Source organism: Odontomachus brunneus, unplaced genomic scaffold (assembly GCF_010583005.1).
Source record: "Odontomachus brunneus isolate Ranch 3 - 2012 unplaced genomic scaffold, Obru_v1 Obru_scaffold_047, whole genome shotgun sequence".
Classification (NCBI taxonomy): Eukaryota; Metazoa; Arthropoda; class Insecta; order Hymenoptera; family Formicidae; genus Odontomachus; species Odontomachus brunneus.
The window spans coordinates 1,860,794-1,867,784 of record NW_022639497.1 but is presented as its reverse complement, the minus strand read 5'-3'; positions in this window follow the sequence as shown (position 1 = coordinate 1,867,784).

Here is a 6,991-nt window from a genome sequence, read left to right as displayed (position 1 = left end):
TCTCTCTCTCTCTCTCTCTCTCTCTCTCTCTCTCTCTCTCTCTCTGTGTTCCTTATCGATCTTCATGTGCGCCGCAACATAACACGATTTTCTAATTGAATACAAGTTCCGGATGGAATTTCCAGCGTCGCGGAATCGTCGCGGAATTCGCGCCTGAGCTGTCAACGCGGTCGTCACACGCACTCACACAAGTGGTGGGTGTTGACTGATGAAAAATTTCTCCTGACTAAAATAAAAGCGACGAATCGAGAGTCAAAATTAATCAATTATTATATGCAAAATCGTCGTGTGTAATCGATTGATGAAATTAATTGTTAATCGGTATGTAATCAAAATCACACATCACAATTGGTTAATAATTAATTTCACCAATCGATAAAATTATTTGTGATTTTACACATGACGATGGATTAATTTCGAGTATCTATTTGTCGATTATTTTAGTCTTGAAAAATTTCAATCGATTAATGTACTCACGTACGCCGACCATTGTATAATCAATCACGTTTGCCTAATAATCAATTTCATCAATCGATGAAATTACTTTCGGTTTTACACGTGATTATATGTCGATTAATTTCGATTATTGATTTACCGATTATTTTACAGTCGAAGAAACATTCAAGCGATTATTGCTCAACGCTGTACAGCAATCTTGTTGTCGAGAAGAGAGCGTGCGGAGCAATTGCCTCTGACGCAGAAGTAATTCAAGACACCGGCAGACCCCCGTGCGTCGTTCACGGCTTTTCGCCGAGCGGCGATGGAAAATTAGCGGCGATTAACCGCATGCAATGACAATGGACGGGTTTTACGCGTCGGCGTCGCGGCTTGATCGCTCGCGCGTAACTGGCACGCACGTGCGTTTAATTGCGCACGGGAGTCTCTATGCTAATTATTTCGTTTCCTTTTTATTTCCCCTCGTTTTTCCTCTCTCCCTTTTTTTTATCGTTCGCGCCACGCGCATCGATCGATCGGGGGACGGCTGTCGCCGCCGTCGCCGGTGCGCTATGCTGCGCACTCTTATGTAAATCCGCGTTCGCGCGCGCTCAAAGTCGACGGAGCGAATTTATGCGCGGCGATCATTTATCCTAGACAAGCCGCGCAACGTTTTAATAATGGCGCCACGACGCGAGCGTATTAATCGTAAAGCACGGCCGAGCGGCTTGCGTAATAAATAAACGGCGAATGAATAAATCCGTCTCGTAACGCGCGCGCGCGCTTGAAGATGCGCTGCCGCGCATACGAAGTCGCGGATTCTGCTTTTTTTCTCTCTCTTTCTTTGTCCTCCTCTTCCTCCCGCCTTTCTCTCTCTCTTTTCTTGCGAGCTATCCGCATCGTCGATTATTCTCAATCGCCGTCGCTCGTAAATTGATAAGTAATTAACGCGGCCAGGTGAGAGAGGGCGGGGGAAAGCCGACGAGAGCCGACTCGCCGTGCCGGAGTTGCGCGTCGACGTTACTTGGCGGAATGCCGCGCGCGCTGCTATCGCTATACGCACGGTTGTAATTCTCAGCGATTACTCTCGCGGCAGCTGCCATTTAACTCGACAATCGTATATCACGAAGTCCAGCTGATCAATTAAGAGACGCGCTTCAGCGCGCGTCAGGCCGAAGATCGTCGACGGTCGCGTTTAGCGGTAAACGCGAGCGCGGTCGGATAAACAAGTAAGGACCCCCGCCAGCCTTGACACCGTCATAGGCGGAAGAGCGGTGTACTCGGCGGACGTTATCTAACCGCGTGCGAAATTGACAGAGTCGCGTGAAAAAAGGAGGCGGAGGAGAAAAAGAGGATGGAAGAAAGCGGCAAGAAAGTTCCGCGTAAAGAAGCGCGCGAAGGAGTGAGTGACAGGCGCGGCGAATTCGCGTCTCCCCCCGCTAAGAGGAGGGGAAAAAAGAGAAGGACGAGGAGGAGGAGGAGGAGGAGGAGAGGAAAAGAGCGCGACGGCAAAGGGTAGACGAGATAACTGGCGCCAGCGCTAATAATTTCACGTTGCGGCGCGGCATGCGCGGCCGCTGCGCCGCGGCCGACCGGCCGTCTAATCGTTCGTATCATTTAATCGTTCCGGCCTGCGAGCAACGGACACGAATTACGACGTCCGTGTGCGAACGCTCGCGAGCCGCTCGCGAGCCGCTCGCGAAGCGTCCCGCAAAAAAATCGCGGTTACGAGGGACTCATGAGCGCACGATGAATTATGACGCGAGGGCTCGGACCTGAAATCATTAACCGCGGCAACGAACGGGCCTCGATCTCTCGAGCGGAGTGTTCGATTGGGTGAGAAAAAAGAGCGTTTGTAAGATGTCGTTAAGAAGAGCGAAGACAGATGCGAGAATGTACCTGACGAATCGGGAATTGATTTCTAAAGCGCGAGACTCCTTCTCGCAGAAAACCCCATAAGTTTTGTCTGAAACATTGTTGGCTATCGGGCTTAGTTTTCGAAATATTCGGTTGGCTTGTTTACAATAGGACATCCTGTGTTAGGAAACTATATTTTGTGAGTATATTATAATATATATGCACACACAACTTAAACGAAGAAGAGATAAGTAAGAACTGAACGCGTGTATTGGCGCGAACATTGAAATTACGGGAGGATAATGTAATATTCGAGACCGCGTTAACGCACGCATCGAATATTTTTCCGGACTTGCAACGAGTATAATGAATCTATATTCTACGTCAAACCTTTTCTGGATCTCAATTATTAATAGTGATATTAATTAATCCCCATGGGAAAAACAATATAGTTGGTCCGCACATAAATCTGATGTGCCAGATTCAGTATTGAATTCCTATACAATATTGTTTTTCTCCACGTGTTATTTGCACCACGTATATTTTTATTAACTTTCAGTATAAATATTATTATATGTCCCCCATAATTTAAGTATTAAATTTGTCGTCCAATTTATTTATTAAACATTCTCGCATCTCCCGCGTTTGGCTCTTACTAGCCTTATCTCTTCTTCATTTAAGACATTGCAGGAAATGGGGAATAGGAATAGCGTTGAGATGGAATGAAAGAGAGCTTTATAAACAGTATCAAGAGCTGCAGCATCTGGAGACAGTTAAAACGAAGCCTTGAAAACCCCGCGTGGTCGGAGCGCGCCGTGAATAAACACGATATTAATATTGCCGTGTGTTTTAGGAAGGAGCATTTTCCGACTCTCGTAGGACTTAGTTATCGTAATATATAACATTACCGGAGACCTTTCATCCACCGTAGTCTCGAGGGTTATGCCTCTTCGCGTTCTCCGCGCGCTCGCGTGCATATGCATGTGTGCGCTTGTGTACGTGACACGTGTACGAAGTACCACACGCGCGCACGCACACACACACACACACACACACACAGACACATGCGAAGGGAATCCAGTTTGCCGCGAGTTTTTGCAAAACGGCTAGTGTGCACGTCCAGGGCAGTGATTCCCGGACAACGTGACGCAATTATGCAACGAACTGGTCACCTCCCGCCTCCCCCTCCTCCCTCACCGTCCCTCGCTCCGTACTCCGACCGTCTTCTCCGCCTGGCCCCTCGTCGCCCTCAGCATCGTCGATTGTATCGCTGACCTTGAAGCCCTTGAAGAGATCACACTCGCGGCCTTGCAGCCTCCACCGCGCGGCTGGCTCGAATCACGTTCGGCTGCGAGCCCGCGGGATGCTTACATTGTTACGCCGCTTATTTCGCAGCCTCGAAGCCCGTTATCGCTCGGATGTCGCGGGCGACCCCTCCGGAGCTTCTTCGGACGACGAGAATCTCGGAGTCCGGGAGATCGTGGAATTCGCAGCTCAATCTGCGAAATTCAACGAGAGAACTCGTTTTACTCGAGAGAATCGCAGATTTAAAATGAAAAAAATAGATTTTAAAAAATCTGGAAGTGATTTAGAAATTATGGGTTTTTGGGACTTGACTAAAAAATGTTTTACTGCTTCGGATAGAGTTCTACATGTTAAAATCTGTCTCAGACGTGAGTAGTTTCTCATGATGTTCGCGAGTGCTGCAATAAGTTAAGAAAAATCCAGAGATCAGAGAGAATTTGTCAGATTCGCTTTACGACGATGACGACGACGACAACGTGCTCACGTCGAAGCGATCGATGACGGCGCGCGCCGCGAAAAGAAGGAAACGAGGTAGCTCGCGGCCTCTTCCTGCAACCGACACCTGCCGGCGGTGTCGTAACTCGTCTGACATCCTCATTGCCGAAAACAGAAGCTGCTCGGCATCGGTCGGTCGGTCGGTCGGTCGGTCGGTCGGTCGGTCGGCTGCACCGGTATCTCATAACGGCTCGCGCGCCGTGAAAATGGCACTTGAAATTGCACGGTTACATCGACGCCTTATTAACACGCGGGGCTCGCGGACGCGCTTCGTTTCTGGGAAGTGGCACAGGAAGCATAGATTCGAGGGGACATCCTCGGGCGTCTCGCTTCAGCTCGACCGCGGCCTCCGCCGCCTGCCGTCGAGCTCGCTCGTCACCGTCGATTATCAATCTCCGGTGAAACTCCCTCGCGAAGTTCCGCGATTGACCGCGACGAGCCATTTCCCGGCGCGCATCACGCTTGTCAAAGCTCGCGCTATCTTCGTTACGCGGAGCGACGCGTCGCCACTGAAACTCGTTTATTTTGGTAACGACGGTCCCGCGGAATCGATCCAATTAATCCGACAAAATTGTCGTTCTCTCTGTCTGTCTCTTTCTCTCTGTCTCTCTGTCTATCTCTCTCTGTCTCTCTCTCTCTCTCTCTCTGAACGTTAATCGCACATTTACTTGGCGCGCCAGCGCAATTTCTGTTGCATTCATAAGACGCGCTGATGAAATACCCAAACGAGTTTTTCGCTATTTTCCCCTCTCTCCCTTTTTCTAACTTCTTTTCTTCTATTTTTCTAATTTCTTTTTTCTATCGATTTTTGCTATATACTATCATATTTTTCTATCGATTTTTTCTATATACTATCATATTTGTCTTTTCCTTTTTTTGCGATTTTTCCCCGAGCGCATAATTTCTCTCTCTCTCTCTCTCTCTTTCCCTCCCTCCCTCTCTTCCTCTCGCACTTTCTCTCCTCCGCATTGTCGACTTGCAATTAATTAATTTTGTTTCATTGCTTCCTCAATTTCGAGGCGCGATCCGCAAAAGATACTGGCGAGTTTTCCGCTCGTCCGCGCGCTATCGACCGCGGTCGCGTATGAAAGGAGGCGGGGTACTTAGAATCTCTGCGGTTTGCTACATCTATTTATAGCGTGCACTATACTAATGCACACGCACACGTGTGCAAGCACACACTGGTCGCCGAGCATAACGGGCTTTTATACTTTGCACTGAATATTCTTCGCGGATGGCAGAGCCTGCACGCTTCTCTCTCTCTCTCTCTTTCTTTTTCCGTCTCTCTCGCTCCTCTTCGCGCTCTCTTTCTCTCTTTCCTCTCTCGCCCCTTATCCATCCACCCTCGCGTCTCCCCGTGTAGCTCGTGCACGCGTGCGAACGCACGTGCGCCCGCGCACACGTGTTCTTCCTTCCTCCGCCGCTGCGTTAAACTTGTCTCGAGACGTGCGACGCGCGTTACGCGATTTCCCGAACGACGTGCAATTTTCGTCGCGATGAAAAGACGACAGCGAGATAAAAATGTTCTTGACCGCTAATGAAAGTTGCAAACGAAACCGATGATCGACGCGGATATGAATAGACTCCGGTGTGGTTCGATTCTTAAATTGCGCTTCACAGAATTGTGTCGTTTTCTTTGCAAAAGAGCGGCCTCATTTTTTTCGCTTCAGATTCTGACGACTAAGAAATATCTCAATGCCAAATTCGTCAAAACTATTAAATTTCCGTTCAATTCTAGAACGCTCTGAGGAAACAACAAGTGGTAACTGTATACACGAGTCTTGTGTGTAGAATTAATGTGTCCTGTTTAACAAATTATTATGTAATTGCAACTGAAGCTGAATAGTTACGAGAATCAGATAGTAATTATATGGGGATTTCGTAACCACTCAGTTTCAATCGTAATAACTACACTGAGAGGAGAAATATCTAAATATTTATTTGTGGTTGGTACTAATAACATATTTCTATTCAGATTACTAAACTCTTTTATTCAAATAGAGCCAACAATTTCTTTCGTGAAGAGCCAAGGTTTCCCTAAAAACAAATGTACATTTTCTTATTTGACAAACATTTTATATTAGTATGAGTAAATATGTTATTGGTATCCGTCAAATAAATTTTTCCGTCAAATAAACTATTTGCTCTCTCAGCGTACATAATAGTTTGTTAAACTGTACACACATGAATTCTCCATGCAAGACTTGTATAGTTGTCACCTATACAGTTGCTACCATCATGTCACCTTCTCTGAGCGAAGAACGATTATATTGTGTAGCTTGCGTTTCCTCCCTACGAGGGATCATTGTGCGGAGGACAGTTGTTGCATCGCGTCGCGTTGCATTGCGTTACATTGCGTTACATTGCGTTGCGTTGCGCGTTTGGAAAGGCGGAATGCTTCTCTCTTTCTCTCTCTTTCTCTCCCTCGTTGCGGTAACGAGATTTGCTTTTTCCGCGCCGGTGCGGCGCGGCGAGACCGGTCACGGCGTCAGTAAATTGACCGATAATGTTGCTTGGCACTGATTGCTGGATAGCAATGATGGATGCTCGAAGAGGTGGGCCGCCTTTTCCCCCCCGTGCACCACCCGGCCGCGGCAGCGGCGGCGGCGGCGGCCTGCCTGTCCTGTCCTTTGCCTTTACGTGCACGCCAAGGTCGCTAACCTTACGAGCCCTCGGGTGCTGTTTGGCGCCACACTCTCCTCGTACTTTTAGCCTGCCCCTGTTACCGCGGCCTGCTCGCCGATAACGGAGAAAACGACGTCAGGCACGTGGAGGAAGCGAGAGCCGGCCGGCCGTTCGCCAGATCATCGCCGCCGTCGAGATATTTATAGTTTTCGGAAATGCTACCCACGATCCCTCGATAACTCTCTCTCTCTCTCTCTCTCTCTCTCTCTCTCTC